The sequence below is a fragment of the Scylla paramamosain genome, chromosome 4 (genome assembly GCF_035594125.1).
Source record: "Scylla paramamosain isolate STU-SP2022 chromosome 4, ASM3559412v1, whole genome shotgun sequence".
Taxonomy (NCBI): Eukaryota; Metazoa; Arthropoda; class Malacostraca; order Decapoda; family Portunidae; genus Scylla; species Scylla paramamosain.
The window spans coordinates 31,722,294-31,744,526 of NC_087154.1; the positions used below are offsets into that span (position 1 = coordinate 31,722,294).

Sequence of the window (22,233 nt, forward strand, 5' to 3'; positions counted from 1 at the left end):
GTTAAGACCTCTGGTGTTCCAATAACTCTGAGTCCCGTATCTTTCCAGGGTTCTGATAGCCACCTCAGGCAGGCCAGGCCACGCACGAGGAAGGGGAGGGGGAAGGGAAGGGGGAGAAGAGGAGGATAGGGACACCATCGAAAGAGAGAGAGAGAGAGAGAGAGAGAGAGAGAGAGAGAGAGAGAGAGAGAGAGAGAGAGAGAGAGAGAGAGAGAGAGAGAGAGCTTCGAGTTGTGTGGGAAAGAGAATGGGAAAAGAGATGAGCTACATGGACTAAATGGAGACGAAGGAGAAAAATCATGTGGTGAACGAGGAAAATGAAAGGAAATGAAAAGGATGAGAAACGATGAAAAACAAGGAAAGTATGCTAGGGTACTACAAACAAAGGGGTTTAGTGAATGCACACACACACACACACACACACACACACACACACACACACACACACACACACACACACACACACACACACACACACACACATACGGAGAGAGAGAGAGAGAGAGAGAGAGAGAGAGAGAGAGAGAGAGAGAGAGAGAGAGAGAGAGAGAGAGAGAGAGAGAGAGAGAGAGAGAGAGAGTCAGCATACAGATAAACCATCAAAAACATACACACACACACACACACGCAGGTACGTACATTCGATTCGAACAAATACAAACTCGGAGACAAAGAGGGACAATGATTAAATAAATCGACTCTCAACGCGAACACTCAAAGACCTTTTTGCAATATTAAAACAACTTTACCGAACTGCTGCAGATGATGACTGGGTTGTCGAAAGTTTGCAAATGGTCGATGTACCTTGCTACGAGAGAGAGAGAGAGAGAGAGAGAGAGAGAGAGAGAGAGAGAGAGAGAGAGAGAGAGAGAGAGAGAGAGAGAGAGAGAGAGAGAGAGAGAGAGAGAGAAATGGAGGACAAAAGGAAGAAAAGTGGAGAGCATAAAGAGTGAGAGAGAGAGAGAGAGAGAGAGAGAGAGAGAGAGAGAGAGAGAGAGAGAGAGAGAGAGAGAGAGAGAGAGAGAGAGAGAGAGAGAGAGAGAGAGAGAGAGAGAGAGAGAGAGAGGATGGATGGAGGGAAGAACTGAGATTGGAGAGGAACGGAGAAGGAAGGGAGGGAGGGAGGGAGGGAGGAAACTCTTCTATAACCTGTCTATTGTCTCCTCCGAGCATGTTTACTTTACCTGCCAAAGGGAAGGTAAAGATCATTCCTCCTCCTCCTCCTCCTCCTCCTCCTCCTCCTCCTCCTCCTCCTCCTCCAGCCACCGTTGTCCCACATTCGCTGCTCTTTATTATTCATTATTGTTGCCACTGAATGGGAGAAAGAGAAGATTGTGGGAGAAGGGTGTTTACATCATAGAGGACTGGAGAGGGGGGATGGAGTGAGGGAGGAAGGGAGAGGGAAGAAATGGGGTCGATAAAAGACAAGGGAAACAAAAAGCTATTATGAAGAAAGAGAGGAGAAGAGGATGGAGAAATATATAAAAGCAAAGGAGACGAGATGACAAATGATAGTACCCAGGTGTGTGTGTGTGTGTGTGTGTGTGTGTGTGTGTGTGTGTGTGTGTGTGTGTGTGTGTGTGTGTGTGTGTGTGTGTGTGTGTGTGTGTGTGTGTGTGTGGAGGAAATAAAAGGAAAGAGCTTAAAAAATCAAAAGTAATCTCCAACAAAATAGATGAGAGAGAGAGAGAGAGAGAGAGAGAGAGAGAGAGAGAGAGAGAGAGAGAGAGAGAGAGAGAGAGAGAGAGAGAGAGAGAGAGAGAGAGAGAGAGAGAGAGAGAGAGAGAGAGAGAGAGAGAGAGAGAGAGTTTGCATGACTTTTAGATTTCATGAATCTTTTAGTTCAAACATTCAAGCACGAGACAAAGACTTTTGGTCCCAACACTGTGGCGAAAGTCAATAAGTGAGATGGTAAATATCGGCCATGTCTTCCATTCTCGAACTGCAGTCAGGTGCGAAGGCAACATTTTCTTTTTAATGTTGTTGGAGATAAATGTTCCAATGTTCTCTCAATAAATACTAGAAACATACATTTAAACCTTTTTTTTCCATTCACCAGTACACATTTACGAGTATCCTTTTATAAACTTTAGAAACATTTACATTTTCTTTTATCTAAGATTTCCGAATATACCTTTAGTAAGTTAGTGTGTTTTCCTGGGGATACCTTCAACAAATGCTAAACTCAGAAATCTACATGTGTTTTATGTATCTGCTAACATAAGGTTGAGATAAGCAAAGATAAACATAAAACGCAGATTGATATGTGGTTTTCCTAGGTTGAAAACAAAACTGTACAAGTAGTCCTTCAATAAACACTAGAAACATGTACACATCATTTTTATTTCTCTCACGCTGCAAAAATAAACTTGCGAGTGTTCCTTCAATAAGAACTAGACACAGTAAACCTCGTACATATTTTCTTGTATGCATTAATGCCATACACAGGAACGACACGCAGCCTTCAGGCACACGCAACACCGAATACTGAGAAAGTTTGAAAAAAGATCATCACTCATCGTGTAAAGTCGTACGTATATACTTCCTCTAACAGATGTTTTCTCTTCGTGACTCTGTCCCTGCAGCGCCTGATGTGACATTAATTAATGAACAAAGTTTTCTGACAACATATAAATTCCAGGTCGTGTACGCACGTTAGCGGCTTCCCTGTCATTTCCTATCGTTCAATGCAGTTTATGTTTCAAGCGGGCCACTAAACAATGCCCTCAGAATTCCTCACCGATGATGAACACCGGAATGACTAACCTGTGTGTTGTCCCGCATGGTGGTTCTGGTGCCACACCGCTTTTTCTTTGTTTGCTTCACTGGTGTGGAATTTATTTTCTTTGCTACAGCTGAAATCCTGAAACAGAGTAAGAAAGATACGTCAGGTGAACAGCGCATGCGTCACTGTGAACTTAACAGATTAAAAGAAAACTCCTGCACTTAATAAAAATCACATGCACTCAACGTCTGATTCTGGTCAGCCAATACTGTTCTGATAAGTGAGGATGTAATGTGTTAGCTTGTAAAAGAAGGGAACTATTTCATGCGAGATTAAAACTTATTTCAACTAATGTAACATTCTTCAGTTTTGTTTCTGGATACACGTAACTTCTCATTACACATACGCCCTACTAATGATAACGAGGATCAGTTTGCAAGACAAAATACAATACGAGTACAAAATGTTGAGTAATACAAACAAGAGAAATATATGGAACTGATTTTTATATAAATACTAATTTTATTTCTCTGCTAATACCAGTTCTAGGAAATGGTAAAGGCTGTGATGCATCAGTTTATGTAATGGAAAACAAGAAACACTGAAAATCACACTGGAAGTCATTGGAAATTGACAACAATACAAATTAAAGGATCCATGATTGATGTTTATGTAACCATCGTGCATATGTATGTTTGCATTTAGATGTGTATCTATGTATGTATGTATGTATGTATGTATGTATGTGTGAATGGTAAGCACATGCATCTGTTTACGATTATGCTAAGAGGAAACTAGAAAATGAAAAACAAATTCCTATCAGATACCAAGGGAAATTTTACCCCAGGCACTATGTATTCGTATGTATGTATGTATGTATGTGAATGGCAAGCACATTCGTCTACTTACGATTATTACGTCAAGATGAAACTTAAAAAAAAAAAAAATTCCTATCAGATATCAGGGAAGGATTTGCCAGCACCAGATGCCCCCTTAATGAGCTGCACGCGTGGGCCATCCTCAGAGTCCTTCGCTAACTTCGTCACATCATTTCCGCCGCCGCCCCGTTACCTCGCCTGCCGCCACCCCGCCACGCCACACCTGCCCTGCGCCTTCCTCACTAACACATCCGGCAGCCCCTCACCTACGCAACGTTTCCTTTTTATTTTCCATATTTGCACGAGGGAAAAACAATTCTCTCTCTCTCTCTCTCTCTCTCTCTCTCTCTCTCTCTCTCTCTCTCTCTCTCTCTCTCTCTCTCTCTCTCTCTCTCTCTCTTTTTTTGTGTGTGTGTGTGTGTGTGTGTGTGTGTGTGTGTGTGTGTGTGTGTGTGTGTGTGTGTGTGTATTTCTCCTCCTTCTCCTCCTCTTCCTTTTTCCTCCATCTCCTCCATCCACACACAGACAAAAAAAAAAAAAATAAATAAAAATAAAGTGCCACAAAAGAAAGAAAGAAACGTGAAAACTCTAAGAGCTCCCCCTCCCCTGCTACAGCGGAGGAATAGTGGAGTCCCCCAAGACTCGCAGCCAGACAGTGAAAGGAGTGTCGCGGGCTCCGTGGAGTTCCATAAATTTCCCGTTGTGGTGCTGCTGCCGCGGTCACTGCCAATATTTCTGCCAGTGACAGGGGGCGGGAACGCAGAGGGGCGGGAATTTCAGACAAAAAGCCAACCCGAAGTTATGGAAATGTTGAGAGCAGACCCACAGTGACGAGTTTTCTGAACTGAAACAAGAGAAACGAGAACTCCTTAATATGATTTCACGGATTTAATTATTCATTTCTACAGTGTTTCCTTAGATAATTTTTATATTTTGGTCATACGAAAACTCTGAACAATGTAAAAGTCTTAATTATTCATTTATACATTTTTTTTTCATATTTTTTTTTATTTTCTTTTTATTTAGGAAGAGGAGCTTTGTTTATCGTAGTCACTATATTTCTAAACATTTGTAAAAGAGGGAGCAAACAAGAGACCGCCACCGAAAGGAAAGCTCATGGGAGCGTAAGCGAAGTGACTGAGGCACTGAGCCAAGAATGGGGAAATGTAAACGGAGATGCAAATTCTTAGACAGTATTTTTGACGTTAATGTCTGCATGTAAGCTTTAGACAACTTGAAAAACATTTAACTTTTATTAGTGAAGTAAACAAATTCTGTCTAATGACACTGCTCTGGTTCCAAGCAGATTCTATCTTTAACAGCTCCGATAATAATTTTGCATGGTTTTAAGCAAGCTTCTCCAAGACACTACAATGCTATCGATGTGGTTTACATTTCAGGTAAAGCCACACGGTGAAAGATTCACTCACTCACACACACACACACACACACACACACACACACACACACACACACTATACTCTTCCCGGATGAGTGGCGTCATCTGTCAGGTGCACAGCCCACCTGTTGCTCTGCGCTGTGAGGCTTCATCTCTACTCAGATGTACTGTCAGGTGAGTGGCCGCAGTGCTCATTATGCTCCTCCTCCCATCATCCTCTTCCTCTGCCTGGGGATATTCTACTTTTTCCTCTTAAGTTTCCCCTCCAGTCTTCTGAAAAAAAGAAAAAAAATCATCTTCCACGCCGAGAAGCGTCTTTGTCTATTGACTTAATTTACCTCAAGAGGATTTATTACAAGGGTGCAGTAGTTCAAAAAACATTTCTCGTCTCGCTTCTTTTCAGCCTGAAGGAGCAGACAAACGACAACATCTGGCACCGCCGCGCCTCCTCCAGCCACCGCCCCGCTCCGCCTGCCGGGCACCTCAGGCTGGGGAAGGGGACCTAGGAACCTTTGACCATCGTGGTATAACCTGAACACGATATACCCGAAGATACAGCTATTCGTGGTGTTACAGGGAGAGTTGTAAAACCATCCATGATTATCACTAGATTAGACGACTTTCCTTTATTACTTTTTAGATACCAGCAGTTAAACTAAACACTAAAAACATATATTTCAAACAAGTTAATCTTAAACCAAGTATTTTTTTTTCTCTCTTTTAGAAAGGCCTCATTTACACAAAGAATACATATTTCAAGTAAGTTTATTTCTAGCCGAATAGGAAGTGTCGGATACCACTGAACAACTTTGTCCATCCTTGCACCCAAATTGTACCCAGCGGCCGAGGAGTGAGTGGAACAGAGAATGGAACGGTTAACTAAACATTACATTCACTGCCCTGTCGTGCTCCCTGTATCTCCACTAAGCCTCACTCCAAGCCAACTACTGACCCATACTTTCACTTCCAGCTGATTAGGTAAGAGTTTGACATTACTTTCTCGCGACGCCACTCCCGCGAGTCACTACCCAGAAAAAAAAAACAAAAAAAAAAAAAACAAACGCAGCACACCCTGCCTTATCGCCCTACCCACTTAGCGGCAAACGACCGTTACCACCAGCATAAACACGACCAAACCACTCCGCCAGGCCACCAAAAGTTTACACCAGAGGCGATGGTCGATGTTATAAAAAAAAAAGAAGAAAAGCAAAAGAAAAAAAATACTAGTCAATACAATTTACTGGTATATACAGAGGTTACATTTTCTCTCGAGTTTTCCTCATTCCTCAATTTTTTTTTCTGTATTTTCTTCTGTTTGTTAGTTAGAGATGAGATGAACTACTCATTTATTTATTATTTTTTTGGTACTAACTTCCCAAATATTCTCAATGCATATAGGTAACGTATATAATTTAATATAACACTATGAAAACTATTGCCACTATTAACTAATACACGAAGCTACATTTCTTGACGATAATCCACACAGAATCCGCATCTGGTTCTGGGAGTAACATCCGCTGAGCCACGCCCCTCTCGCCTGACCTTCTCCGCCTCAACTAAAGGTCGTATAAAAACTGCCCGAAGGCTAAGGTCATACTACTTGTCTGCAGTGGTGTGTGTGTGTGTGTGTGTGTGTGTGTGTGTGTGTGTGTGTGTGTGTGTGTGTGTGTGTGTGTGTGTGTGTGTGTGTGTGTGTGTGTGTGTGTGTGTGTGTGTGTGTGAGGTTATTGTACTTGTTGCTTGTGTAAGTGCCAGAGAGGATTTGAGAGAGAGAGAGAGAGAGAGAGAGAGAGAGAGAGAGAGAGAGAGAGAGAGAGAGAGAGAGAGAGAGAGAGAGAGAGAGAGAGAGAGAGAGAGAGAGAGAGAGAGAGAGAGAGAGAGAGATCGGTACTGTAACGCTCTGGTTCAATCGGATTTGCATTACGGGACTTTGGACGGAAAGAAGATGACAGAGAGACCGAGAGAGGGAGGGACGGTGACGGCAAGGGACAGAGAGGCGAAGCAGCGGGAGGCAGAGCGGCGTCCCGTGTGAAAGTGGAGAAGGGGTGACGCAGGCGTGCACGGCAACATTGTGACGATGTAATCAGCCTGCGTGACGTGAGGCTGAGAGACGCTCCGTTGTGAGTTAAGAGGCAGGCATTGTGACAGGGAGAGAGTGAGACAGCGAGGGAATGAGAGAGGGAGGGAGGGAAGGAACAAAGATAGTAAAGTGAAAGGAGGAAAACAGGAGATATGTAAGATAAGGAATATTAAATTGAAAAGAAGGAAAAAAGGAAAAGTCAGAGAGGAGGGAGGAAGGGACAAGGGGGAAAGAGGGAATGAGGAAGGTAGGGAATTAAGAAGGTAAAATGAAGGGAAAAGAAGGACAATAGGAGAATAAGAAATATTAAATTGAAATGAAAAAAGAAAAAAAAAGTGAGGAAAGGAAAAAAGGGGATATGATGATAAAGTGAAGGGAAAAGAGAAAGTGAGAAGGAAAGGGGAAATAAGAAAAAGTGATAAACTGGAATGAAGAAAAAAAAAAGGTAAATTAAGGAGATAATAATATGATACAGTTGAAGGAAAAAGAAAAGGACCTAGGGAGAAATAGGTAAGAAATAGATTGACAGATCAAAAGAAAGGGAAAAGTGTGAGAAAAGAAAGTAGAATAAATAGCAAAGCGAAAATGTATAAAGAAAATAAAGTAAGAGAACGAAAAAGAGAGATCCGGAAGAAACAAAAATACTAGACTGGACTGAAGGAGAGAAGAATGAAGAAGGAGAGGAGAAAGTAGGTGTGTGGTAAGAAAGATAAGAAGCAAAGGAGTGTAACAGGAAGCAATATGAAAGACGAGGAAGAAGAAGAAAGGAGGTAAGTGAGGAAGGGAGAGAGGCAGGAAGGGAAAGGAAATGATGAAAAAGGATGACAGAGAGGGAGGGAGAGGGAGTTGCGGCGGAGGGGAGGGGACAGGCAGCTCGAAAGCCCTCATAAATCCAAGAACACACGTACACACGAAACGTTTATGGGCAAGGTTTTCTCTCTCTCTCTCTCTCTCTCTCTCTCTCTCTCTCTCTCTCTCTCTCTCTCTCTCTCTCTCTCTCTCTCTCTCTCTCTCTCACACACACACACGTTTGATACTCTCACCCTAACAGAGAAGCACGTACACACGCACACAAGGGCATACAGACAAAAAAAAAGAAAAAAACGTCCAACACACAAAGCATGCACGCAAAGGATTTATTAACTTCACTCTACTGGCAATCCATTTTTTTTCCTGCCTTTGGTCACTCGTTCAAAAGATGTGTAAATTGATTCGTAAGAGCAAACATCATATAAAAATGCACTCTTCGTAACTTTATCAGGTCCCGGACAATCACTCAATTCCCTCATGAATTTCTGAAAGGTTAAGGGAGAATTTTGCCCTGTAGAACTCTCGGCAACGGTAACCGGGAAGCATCGGGGCGTGTAACTGTCAGTGTGCATCTCATCAACACCGAAAGTGGTCTGATAACGTCTGTGTAACGACGCTTCTGGTGATGTAAAGTATAGCTCTGAAAACACACCTTAAACTTAACTTAACCTCAAGATGATTCGGGTAAAAGAGACCGTACAACTTCAAGTCAGCAGGCGCACATTAACCTGAATCAGTGGCTCATTCAACACAGCATTGCAGGAAACTCGACTTGGTCCAATTGCAGTCTAGCATAGACACGTGGCCGCCGCAGACCCACCAACTAGTGTGACGACCATCAATCAGTCTGATATCATCGTGTCCACCACTCATGCATATGGTAAAAGGGCAGAGATATCTTACATTTACGTTTCAGACGGCATACAAGATTACCTGTGCTCCCAGCCAGGGGGGAACAGGTGTGTGAATTAATTAGCTCGTAAATCATGTTTGGTTTAGTCAACAGGGAGACGACTAATGGTCTCCAGAAGGCTCCGCGGACCCCTTATGAGTCGAGGTCCTTGTGACGCACTAGAGACAAAAATGGGTGTGGAGGGTTGCTGGAGGTGAAGGTGGTGGAGAGACTAATATTCTGGTCGCCCGGTTTTCTCCTCCACTTCATTATTCATAAATACATGTAGTACTCGTTCTGACATTTCTTACACGCATCGACGTCGAGCAAGGCTGTCCCTCATACTTAAGTTAATCTGACAGCCACTGAACGTGTGTCAATGATCCGTGACGGAGGACTCAAAACAGTACGACAAGAGGCACCTCCTCCTCCCCTTCTTGTGTTCCGGAGTCCCAGCAAGCCTCAGATAACGAAGTACCAATAAATAGTCGCATTATTTCAAATTAGTTTCAGCCTCAAGGTTGCGGGAGCCGTGTAGAAGCCACTTAAGGAGTATTTGATCTCCATGTGAAGGCGAGCAGTGACCTCCAGCAGCGGCTCTCTTTATGCGGACCTAGCGGGGTAGGGAGAGGCGCGGCCACCTCCTACATTATCCTAATAGTGGCGGCGAACAGGCCACTCCCACGATATCCATCTTCTCGGAGTGGAGGGGGAAGGGCGCCGGGGTCCAGTGAGGCTGCCTAACACTCCTCCATCAAGATGCATTTGCCGGGGCAACGCCGATTTGGGAGCCTCTCAAGGGCTTATTTTTCATGCCAAGCCCCTCCGCATTCAAAGCAGTGCATGACGAGATACATCAAGCACAGCGCTCAGAAATTTATATAGAGGCACGCAACACACACAAAATAAAAAAAGTCTAATAGCTTAACTTGGAGGTAACGGTGATTAGTATTCGTTCTGCAGTGAGGATGATGCGGGAGACTTTAGTGAAGTAAAGTGGAAGCGGCTGAGTGGACGGGTACCTTTGAGGTTGTGTGGGGGGAGGGGAAGACATCAAACGCGGAAAAGAACGCACAACAGTAAAACATAATGGAGTCTGTGTGTTTTTTCCGAGATGCATTACATGACAAGCAAGAATGAGCAGCTAAAGAGACACAGACAATTAAACATAAGATGGATCAGCATTCAGGGAGGATTTAAGAGGATAAATGGCAATATTTCCAACACGTCGCTCCCCAACCACGTAGCCTTTAGCGGACTCGCCGAGCAGCGTTAATCAAGTCGAGTATCAATACCGCTAACATTTAATCTTATTGTGCTGTGAGTCATCGTTCACCTTTGTGTTTCATCACCGTAAACTATTTTTCATGTCCGTTATTGAAATACAGACGAGATGACAGACACTACGGCTGTAAAAGACTGACTGGCTGACTGACGCTTGCGAATGAAATGGAGAAATGCAGGTCAGCAGAAAATAAAAACGGAACGGACGAATGATTATGAAAACAAGATCAGTATAAACGTAATAATACATTCAGTTGATTCGAATTCAATGTTGCAGTTCAGAGCTTAACAACATTTTCAGTTCCCCTCGCAAGAATCACAAACACAGCGGCACATGACCTATGAATTCCAAGCAAAACCCGGCGAAGTGGAATCATGATACTCGTACCCTGCAGCCCCGTGTGAACGACTGCCGCGGAATTCTCATACAAAGGGCCTCTCCTGGGGCTATTTCATGCAGCGACAGCCCGGACAAGGCAATGGAGGGGAGGAGGCGTTGCTGGAGAACAGAGCCGCGTCATGCAGGGGACATGAGAGCTTCCAAGCACTGCACAGGGGACGAAATGTCATAAAAGAATATATGGGAAGAACAAACAGCAGCAGATCTGTTGGCTCTTTCGAGATTGTGATAAGCCATACTATCTAATCAAAACAAGGGATGTGGGACAGCAAACACGAAAAAACTCGTGGATTAAGAAAGCTGCTGCCTGCCTTGTGGTGGTAGTGGGAGTGGTGGTGATGGTCGTATATGCGAGCTAGTCTGTTTATTTTTCTCCAACTGTGTCAGTCTGCCTGTCTTCCTTTGTCCATGTAAGTTTAATTATGTGTTTGTGTGTCTCTGTAAGATGAAAGGGGTGAAGCCTCTAAGAATATGATTATATATATATATATATATATATATATATATATATATATATATATATATATATATATATATATATATATATATATATATATATATATATATATATATATATATATATATATATATTATTATTATTATTATTATTATTATTATTATTATCATTATTATTATTATCATTATTACGGCCCTCTTACCCGACTCGCCAACCACTAATCTCTCCAACCAACCATCGACTTCGAGTACCGGCTTGACCACAACGTAGCGGTATCATAAAGACGAAACTTTAGAAACACGTCTCGGCTCACGTCTCGATCGAGCTAACCGAGCTGACGATTGACTTTCACCGCCACACCTCACTCGCTTCTCGCAGTTGGAACCATCCTCCCTCCTGCTGCCTGGATTCGGTAACATCGTCGTGAGTTAGAAGATGTGACAAACACAAGCATCAACATGAACATTCACACACGTACACTCACACTCTTCATTACGTACACGCCTGAGCTACTTATATTTGTGTTATATTTTGGTTATATATTTGTTTTCCTTTATTGCTTATTATCTGGTACATGTTATATTAACTTGGTTGCTTATTAACTTGTATATGTTACAGTAACTTATTGGTCATTAACTTGTGCATGTTTCGTCAACTTTGATTTCCTTTATTGCTCATTAGCTTGTAAATGTTATGTTAACTGTACTACAACATACTTACTTGAACCCAAGCAGGATCACTATTTCCTAGATAAGTTGCACGCGCTATGCCCGTTTCAGGTAGTGGATATTTAGTTTGATAATGATTAAGTGTTATTTCATACTCGTTTCACTACCTTATGCTACAAGAAAGGCTACAACACATTCCTAGTCAACCAACTTCTACCCGTGCTTGTAACATATAATGGGGGTCTGACCGAGATGGTGGTATCTTATGAACTGGTACGTCATTTGTATGTTAACGTAACTGCTAGTTAAGTAATCACTGTTTGACTTATTAAGGTTTGTTTCCAGGCATACATATCCACTGACATACATAAATCATCACATTATTCACACTCGTTTTCGTCACTTCTTCGTTTATCTCAAGAGTATCTGCGAATGGGTGAACGGTGACCTTGCCTTTAAATATTTCACGATAGGCCTGGTGAATAAGTAAAGAGCTAACTGCGCATTCATATCTGTAGTTGCATCGGTTACAGGTAGGGATTATTCCGTGGAGTGTAGTTCCACTTCCTCGCATATTGCTCTGAGACCCATTCGGGGCCATTGAAGCTCAAAATCAATTCTTAATTTCCTCGCGAGTAACTAGACCAATCTAAACTCAGAGTATTTTAGGCCAGCTCCTGTTTGTTGTAAGTGAGGTACATCATTCGCTGACCTACGGCTAGTTATGTCTATGAAGGAAAGGCTCATCAGGGGCCGCGCCCCTCTCTCTCTTGAAGGTTGTTAACTCATGTCCAAGGGTGCAAATCCCATCTTTGCTGTTAATAATCCTCTCGAATCTTATGCCAAGTGAAACTTAGGAGGAGATAACTTGTGGTAGAGTTTTGAAATCAAATCTTTTCACTTTTCTGCTCAAGTGAATACATCCAAATGGTGAAATTTAGACCATAGAGAATTTGTAGGGAAATTCCTCTGTAGAAGAACTTAAAGCCTCCAAAGTAACCAAGGATCAACTAAAGTATATTGCTAGTGGCTTCGAGATTCCATTCCAACATGACATTCGAAAAGATGACCTCATGACACTCATTTTAACTCATCTCGGAGACGAACCTAGCCCTAGTAAAGGACTCGAGATGAATCTCGAGTCAGACTAAAGGTCCTAATATCCTTTTAGAAATAGAAAAAGTTAAAATGAAAACCTTGCAAATGCAGGTAGAGTATAGGTAGAATATGAGAAGGATGAGAGGGAGAAGCAAAGAGAACATGAGAAGGATGAGAGGGAGAAACAAAGAGAACATAAGGAGAAACAAGCAGAAAAAGAGAGTTCACCAGTTACTCCTGTTGCAAAAAACAACCTCCAAACAAGGCTAAGATCAGTAAATATTTGTCCCTCTTACCACAATTCTCAGATCAAGACATCTCCATTAACACGTATATACTTGAACATCTACACAATAACCTCAGTCACCTATCTTCCTCACAAGCACAAGACAATTTCATTTGTGCAGCAACATCAAGATGTTTTTCAAAACCACCCACAACAGTGCTCCTTGATGTCTCATGATGTGCAACTTTTACCAGGCACTTACTTCACCTATCCGCCAAGCTCCTTACCGTCTACATACTCAGAAACGAGAGCTGATGAGGAAGGCTCGGGTTGCTCACGCACGCGGACGCGACCAACGCGTGGGAGCAACCAGCATATGGGCGCAACCTGCGCGCGGATTGCATGTGGGCTACAGCCTCGCGCAGATCAAGCCTGCGCGCTGGTCGCGCCTGCGCGAGGGTAATGCCAGTTAGTTGTGCGGGGCCAAAGAATACTGGGTCGCCCGCGGGTGCGACCACTCGTGGGGGTCGCGCCCTCGCGCGAGTCGCCAACCTTGCGCGGGCGCAATCCGCGCGCGGGTGCCACTCGTGGGAGGGCGTGACCCGAACACAAGCCTGGTATCCTTTGGTCCCTCATTGATAGCCAGTTGCCTGCTGGTTTCCTTTGGTCCCCCATTAGTTGCCAGTTGCCACGCTGTTATCCTTTGGTCTCCGATTGTTAGCCAGTCACCCGCTGGTTTCCTTTGTTCCCCCATTGATAGCCAGACGCCCGCTGGTATGCTTTGGTCCCCCATTGGTAGTCGTAGGACAGCTTGTATCCTTTGGACCATTTGTATCCCTTGCGCGCGAAAGACATGAGCGTGGGCGCGACCCATGGGCGGTGCAACCCGCACGCTGGTCGCACTCGCGACTGGCTATTAAAGGAGGACCAAAAGGATACTAGCGGTCGTCTGGTTACAAATGGGGAACCAAAGGATACCAGCGGGAGTCTGGCTATCTATGGGGGATCAACGGATACAAGCGAGCGAATGGCTGCCAATGGGGGACCAAAGGATACCAGCGGGCGATTGGCTATGAAAGGGAGACCAAAGGATACCAGACGGGGTCTGGCTATCAGTGGAGGACCAAAGGATACCAGCGGGCAACTGGCTATCTTTGTGGGAAGAAAGATTACTAGAGGGCGTCTGGCTACCAATGGGGAACGAAAGGATACATCGGGCGACTGGCTACCACTTGGAGACCAAAAGATATCAGAGGGCATCTGTTTATCAAATGGGGACCAAAGGATACTAACGGGCGACTGGCCATAAATGGAAGACCAAAGGATACAAGGGGGCGTCAGGCTATCAATGGGGTACCAAAGGATACCAGTGGGCGACTGGCTACCAATGGGGGACCAAAAGATGACAGCTGGTATCCTTTGGTCCACCACTGATAGCCAGTCGCCCACTAGTATCCTTTGGCTCCTCATTGGTAGCCAGTCGGTCGCTGGTATCCTTTGGTCCCCATTGATAACCAGCGGGCAACTGGCTATCAGAGGATACAGCTGGTATCCTTTGGTCCCTCATTGATACCCACTCACATGCTGGTATCCTTTGCTCCATCATTGATAGCCAGACGTCCCATGTTATCCTTTGGTCCCCCATTGATAGCCACACGCTCGCTGGTATCTATCCTTTGGTCCCCCATTGGTAGTTAGTCGTCTGCTAGTATCTTTTCGTCCCTCATTGATAGCCAGACGCCCGCTGGTGTCCTTTAGTCCCTCATTGATAGCCAGACGTCCCATGGTGTATCCTTTGGTCCATCACTGATAACCAGTCAACCACCATTATTTTCTAGTCCGTTCTGTAATTGTATTCCCGAGCGATGGTCCGTAATTGTATTCCCAAGCACCGTTCTGTAGTTGTGCTCCCGGGCATCGTTCTTTAGTTGAATTCCCGAGCGCCATTCCGTAACTGAATTCCCGAGCGCCGTTTAGTACCTGTATTCCTGAGCGCCGTTCCGTCGTTGTGTTCCTTAGTGCCGTTCCGTAATTGTGTTCCCGAGCGCTTTTCCGTAATTGTATTCCCGAGTGCCTATCCGTAATTGTGTTACCGAGCGCCGTTCCGTACTTGTGTTACTTATCGCTGTTCCATAGCTGTATTCCCGAGTGCCTTTCCGCACCTGTATCACTGTCACAGTCATATACAACACTACTACTACTAATAATAATATTACTACAACTACTGTCTTTTCTCCCTCACGCCCCTTGCAATCTAAACGCACATCCTTTCAATCTGTCTCTAGTTGAAGCTACACAGTTTTTTTTTTTTTTTTTTTTACGATTCTAGTGAGATTAACAAACTTTCCACTTTATTAACAGGAGGAACGCTCTGCTGAATGTTACCTAGTTTCATATATATATATATATATATATATATATATATATATATATATATATATATATATATATATATATATATATATATATATATATATATATATATATATATATATATATAACTAGGTAAGAGTGGTAAGTCATATATCACAAAATAAGACGCTGAAGTGACAAACAAGAAATGATACAAAATTTGGAATACCGAATCGTGCCGGAAGGAAACTTGATGACATGAAGGCTTTGGAGGAGACACAAGTTTCCCACCGGCCTGCAAACTTTCCCACGGCCGAGCACCTTCTCTCACGCTCGGTTCCTTGGCTTCCTGTTGAATGGTTGCGATGGCGGTGGTGGTCGTGGTGGTACTGGTGGTGGTGGTGGTAGCGACGGCTGGTATTAGCGATCGTGGTCATGATGATGGTTGATGGAAAGTGGCAATGTGCTGTGTGTGGTGATGGTGATGTAGTGTTGATGCGAAGGTAATAGTACCAATTGAAGTTATCACTACTGCGGTGGCGGGGAGAACAGTCGCGGTTGTGATAAATACGTGTTGTGGTTTTAAAGGTACAAGTAAAATGTACTGAATCTCGTAGCCAATAATACCAAGCTTTGTGAAATGTGTGAAGAAAGTTTTATATCTACGGTGGCGAAAATTGGCGGGAAGTTGTACGTAGTGTTTTTAGTTGCAATAAAATGTAATGAGTCTTGTAGTTAATGATAACCAGCTTTGTCAAATTGAAAACGTAATAACATACTTGTGGTGGCGAAAATCACAGTAAAAATTATAGCCCTTCATAAATGCAACAAAGACATCACGAGTAGACGAGTTATCCTACAAGATTTAAATACAGCCACAGGAACAAAGGTAGACACACAGGTAATCTCTTCACACCTGTACACAAAAGTCTCACACCACCTCTGCCTTTCACATTCTTAATCCAACGCGACCAAACTTGCCACATAAAACACGAGTCACATTATAATAAGGAGCACACTCATCTTCACTCACTCATACAAATCCGTCATAAGGAGACATTCAACACGCACTATTCTTATGAAGTTATTAGACGTGGAAACATATCTAAGTAATTTGTGTCAAGCTGTAGACTTAAGGGAAAGGGAAAGGGTGTGTAAGGGAAAGGGAGTGTGTGTAAATTAAGGGTTGCGAGAGAACGAGGGTACGTGTGTGTGTGTGTGTGTGTGTGTGTGTGTGTGTGTGTGTGTATAGAGACAGACAGACAGTGGGCTGCGGTGTAAAGTGTTTGGTGTGAGGAGAGGAGAGAGAATGGAAGAGACTGGGAGGAGGGAAAGAAAGAATAGAGGCGGTGGAGGAGGAACAAGTGAAGGGAGGGAAGGAGGAGGAGGAGGAGGAGGAGGATGAAAGATGTGGGGAATGGGATGGAAGTTTAGTCAGGGCGGGGTTGAGGAGTGTGGGTGGGCGGTGAGAAAAGAGTGAGAAAGTGGGTGATATAATGCTCGCTCAGTGTGTTGTCTGCATATAGAGGAGACAAGACGTGATGGTGGTGGTGGTGGTGGTGGTGGGGGCGCCTGCAGTGGTGGTGGCGCCTGTGGGAGGGTATAGCCTGCATATGGAGGGCCGCTGAGGGTGGCTGTGTTCTCTGTCAGGGTGAGTGGTCGCTTCAGGGGCGGGGTGGTAGACGCCTGGGTCGCCTCTTTGTTTATTTAAGGGAAGAAGGAGGAGAAGGAGTAGGAAGGAATGGAGGGGGGGAGTTGAAGAAAGAGGTGGTGGGAGAGAGGTGGAGAGAGAGACGTGAGGAAAAGAGAAGAAAGACGTTTCAACACAGCTCACTCCCCGCCGTTGACCAGACGCTGCCTTGTTTCCTACCCTGCCATGTTCTTGTTGCACTGAAGGCCTGTCTGCTTGGCCGGAATTCTAGTAAACTTGCCTTTTACTCGACACTAAATTCTCCAGTCACTAATGTTTCTTCTCTTTCTGCCCTCCGTCTCCTGCTTTTCATTCCCTTAATAAATTCCCTTCCATTTCCCTATTCTCCTCTTTTCTCATGTCAATCCTTATTCCCCTTCATTTTTCTTTTCGTTCTCATCCTTCTACTGAATTACGATCCCCATCATTATTTTCCTTACGTTCCTTCCTCTTCCTAGTCTTGCTCGCTCTCCTCGCTCTCCTCCTCCGCGAAATTTGTTACTCAAGGAGAAGCCATCTCTCACATCCTGTCCCTGCTCCGCCTCTCGCGTCTGCCGCTGCACCGCTAAACACGCTCAGGCCGCCCTACTCCTCCCCGTCACGCTAAAACCAGATAATGGCCGCAATTCCACGCGCTTGCACACACACACACACACACACACACACACACACGGTTTTTTTTCTTTCTTTCTTTTCTGTACATGATTTTTCTGTGCTTCTTTTCGCAGTTATATTCATTCTTTATCTTTTATTATTTAAATTCAACTACATTCTCTATCTTTGTTCATCAATGAAGCGCTCTCTCTCTCTCTCTCTCTCTCTCTCTCTCTCTCTCTCTCTCTCTCTCTCTCTCTCTCTCTCTCATACAGACGTTCTATTACTCAGATATTTTTCCTGTTTTCCTATGTACAAAATCTTTCATCCTTTGTCCCTTTTAGATAATTTTATGCGTCATTCTTTTCATAATTTTTCCAGTTTTGTTCTGTTTCTTTCCCTGAGCCCACACTTCCCTCGAGGCTTGGCTGGCGTGCGAGGAGCGAGAAAACACTCTTGATTTTCTTGGTACTTCACGATTACTGTGTGTGTGTGTGTGTGTGTGTGTGTGTGTGTGTGTGTGTGTGTGTGTGTGTGTGTGTGTGTGTGTGTGTGTGTGTGTATGTTTCCACCTGTTGTTTCTTCTACTTAGCACCAAAAGTGAGGCTAAAGGGATGAGAAAATATATGAAAATAGGAAGGTAATAAGAAACGATATGCATAATAAGAGAACATGAAGATAGAATTTAACGAACGGAGGAAGAAGAGAAGAAAGATAACGATGAGGAGGACGAGGAGGAGGAGGAGGGACAAGGAAAAAGGCTATGTGTGTATTGTGAGGAGGAGGAGGAGGAGGAGGAGGGGTAGGGGAAGGGGAGGGGGGAGGAGGGGGAGGGGGAGGAGGGGGAGGGGGTGGAGGAGAAAGAGAAGCACAATGGGACTGAAAAATAGACAAGACGCCGACAAGACCATGAATCAAGAAGGAAACTAAAATAAACAAATCTACCCTCCTTACTGAGAGAGAGAGAGAGAGAGAGAGAGAGAGAGAGAGAGAGAGAGAGAGAGAGAGAGAGAGAGAGAGAGAGAGAGAGAGAGAGAGAGGAGGGGGGGAGGGAAAGGGTAAGTCCGGTAGCCCACACACACCTGGACCATTAATTAGCGATGGCGGTGAGCACAACAGAGGGGGTTCAACAGGCCGTGACTTTGGAAGCAACGAAAAACAGGAAGCGGGTAGACAGCCTGGTATACACGCACGTACATACACACACATCCCACCCACCCACACACACACACACACACACACACACACACACATGTATAGCACCGCCTGGCAGTTGACACCAGAATGAACGACGAACAAATGTATAACAGGAACGGTAGACTTTATCTCTCTCTCTCTCTCTCTCTCTCTCTCTCTCTCTCTCTCTCTCTCTCTCTCTCTCTCTCTCTCTCTCTCTCTCGTTTCCTTTTTTCTCTGCCTAGTCGCTATCGCCGCCTGCATACGTATACTGTCTCTCGCGGCAGGAGTGTTAACGCACGCAATTCTGTCTGTATGCATGCGAGGATGTGTGTAATAGTAGAAAAAAGAGGGAAAAATATAGGATAGGATACGTAGTTCGTGCTGCGACATCAGTAACACACATGCACACACGAATGCACACACACACACACACACACACACACACACACACACACACACACACACACACACACACACACACACACACACACAGAAAACAGGAAGACAAACATGCACATTCACATAGGCAACACACGCGCACACACACACACACACACACACACACACACAGCCGGCGGCGCCACCACCAGCATGTAATGGCCGGGTCCCACGCTCGTCGCAGCTCGGGGCAGCAGCTGCGGGAAGGACTCATGTCGTTCCAGCAGGTTGCCTATACTCGCACCGGGAGGAGAGGTGCTGGTCCCGCTGGTTGGCTGCTGCAGGCCGCCCGAGAGGTCTGGATGCACGGCAATGTCAGCCTCGAGGCGTGACGTGTATCTGTTCGTCAAGCACAGTGTCAGGAGCGGTATTGTCAGGTGCATTGTTCTGTCGAGTCCGGTAATGTTAAATTTACTGTATTCATTGGACCGAATAGTTTGCATGCATGTGGAGCAATTAAAGAAGGCAGTTCAATATCCTTTTCATTCATTTGCCTGTACTGTATTTTCTCTCGGGTCAACTGTATTTCATGTGAGTGGAATAACTCATGTATTGCGTGCCGGCATCTGTCGCACACGCAATTAAGAGGAAAACACGCCTCTAATACCTACAGCCTTGCCCAGCCTAGGGTGATGCCGGCAGGGAAGCGAGACGTCATAAAACAACAATATTTTTCCCAGCAGCATGGTCGAGGCGCCTCCCTCACACGCAGCCAACACAAGGCCATTACACCTCCCAACAATACATCAAACGTCGCCTGTGCTGCACTCCCCACCGTTCCATTTCCCTGCGTGAGTCTCCACGTGGCGACTCGTATTGAATGCTACACAGCTACACTGTCACAGTCACGACCTGGTTTGTTTGATGCACTGAACAGCTGCTTCATCGCTCCCTATGGTGCAGCGCCCGTTCTCTCCCACACACCCCAGACTCCTCTCATAGAGTGTACCCATTCGCTCTGTGGCCTTAAAGTAGGTGACAAAGTTGTCTCTCTCTCTCATGAAGGCGAACGGAAGACTCACGACCTAGGATATAAGGACGACTCATGTCCTGCGCGGCGTCTCTTCGTAAGTGTCTGGAATATCACGCTAATAATAATTTCAAAGAACGCACGGAGCCTCGAACCTTGAACGACGAGCTATGGGAAAAGTTTCTCATTAATCCACCCACTTATGTTAATGTCTCAGTCTTTCCGTCGGAGTTGCTGCAGATAAATACAATTACACTTGGTTTACAGAGAAATTTGCACAGCACACATGCACAAACGCACCGTGGCATCCACACACGTGAGCGGGTGTGCATCCATGCAGAGAAACAGTCACATGCACTGGAATGTTTATACGAGTATTCTCCGTGTTCAAGAGAAATACGGCGAGGGCGAAAAAAGAAAGAGGAAAAAAAAAAGGTCTGTATTTACTGAGGCAAAGCTGGCGGACGGGAATGTGAGAGAGAGAGAGAGAGAGAGAGAGAGAGAGAGAGAGAGAGAGAGAGAGAGAGAGAGAGAGAGAGAGAGAGAGAGAGAGAGAGAGACCCGTTAATTTATACTATCATTCTTTAACCTCTATTCGACTTCAGTTCCCACATTACAGAATTTTCTCTCACCACTTAACCTCCACATCTGCATCGTCACATCCTATAACCTAAACTCGCCTTAACACTTTTCCATACAGTCTTTTTTTTATCACTTCACTGAGAAACAAACAGAGGAGGCGAGGATGTATTTACAACCACATTTTTTTTGCCACGTATACGGAAGGCAGCGTGGGTCGGTGTTCCTGCTTATAGCTTACCACCCTCCACGGCGCTCCATTTGTTCAGCTTGTTCTATTACAAGTCGCTAAGACGCGGAGGGAATAGAAAGAAATAGGAGGCAAAAGAACATGAATCAAGACACCGCGTGGGGGAAAGGACGTGCGGTAAGGGAGAAACGACCCAGAGAGAGAGAGAGAGAGAGAGAGAGAGAGAGAGAGAGAGAGAGAGAGAGAGAGAGAGAGAGAGAGAGAGAGAGAGTGGGGCTGAGGGGGAGAGAATTAAAATGTCGCAATAACGGAGTCACATGGAGCTGCACGTTAAAATTATTATTTAGAAAAGCACTTTAATATAATTCTTGAAAGAAGATCAAGTAAGAAGAAATGTCATAAAAGAATATTAAAAATCAAATTACATCAGAAATTATAACTCAAGAAAAGGGCTTTGAGAGAGAGAGAGAGAGAGAGAGAGAGAGAGAGAGAGAGAGAGAGAGAGAGAGAGAGAGCACTTCTTTGATCACCCTCTCGATAGTTCCTTTGTTAAAATACCCGGCAGGAGCCTCGCCGTTCCCTCCTTTCCCTCACTAATGAGAAAATGTGGGTGGGAAAAAGGATTCTGGCGTGGTACATATTTCCACAACATTCAAGGCATACCAGAGATCCGAGCGTCACAATGCCATTACTATCTCTTCCTATCGATCTCCACCCATTTATCTCTTCCTGGCCAAAGACAATGTGTGTGCGCGGCAAAGTCATGGCGGGGCGTAGGATCTCGTCAATTTAGTGTTAAGAAAAATACCAAAATAATCTTCGTTTTGTAAACCTAACTTAATTAAACCCTTTAAAGCGATATGGAACAACTGACATCACTAAAAGCAGTGTATGAAATCTTTATAAGCACCTGCAAGGAAGAAAGGGATGAAGAGGAATATATTTCGTAATTTCTAGCCAGTATAAGGTTTAGAGGTGGATGTAGAATGAGAGGAAATGTCCGAGTGGTTAGTGATCAAGGAAAGATGTCCCAAATATCAGCGAATAAGTTAACTTGGCCTCACCTAACCCAGGCTAATCTAATCTAATCTAAGCTAACCTAATCTAACTAAGCCAAACCCAACCCAAGCTGAATCGAACCGAATTTAACCTAATCTGAACTAAATCTCTTGGTGACGTAAGAAAGAAAAGCTATTGTAACGACGTAAACACTTAAGAAATGTCAATATCCTTAATTAAACATAGAATACGTGTGATTTAAAGAGTTACATTAACAGATGAGATCTTCGAGGTTTCAGATGTTGGACATTATTGAGTGTCT

At 44.4% G+C, this 22,233-nt stretch overlaps 1 long non-coding RNA gene across 1 annotated transcript in view; it reads right to left on the reverse strand.

Moving 5' to 3' along the window:
* Positions 1 to 3,292: 3,292 nt before the first annotated feature.
* Positions 3,293 to 22,233, reverse strand: part of LOC135097473 (uncharacterized) — a 71,358-nt gene continuing 52,417 nt past the window's right edge. The window contains exons 2-3 of the long non-coding RNA XR_010265736.1: positions 5,128 to 5,275; positions 3,293 to 4,447 (exon numbers count right to left, since the gene is read on the reverse strand). This is a non-coding gene — a long non-coding RNA (uncharacterized LOC135097473). The remainder of the gene's footprint in view (positions 4,448 to 5,127; positions 5,276 to 22,233) is intronic.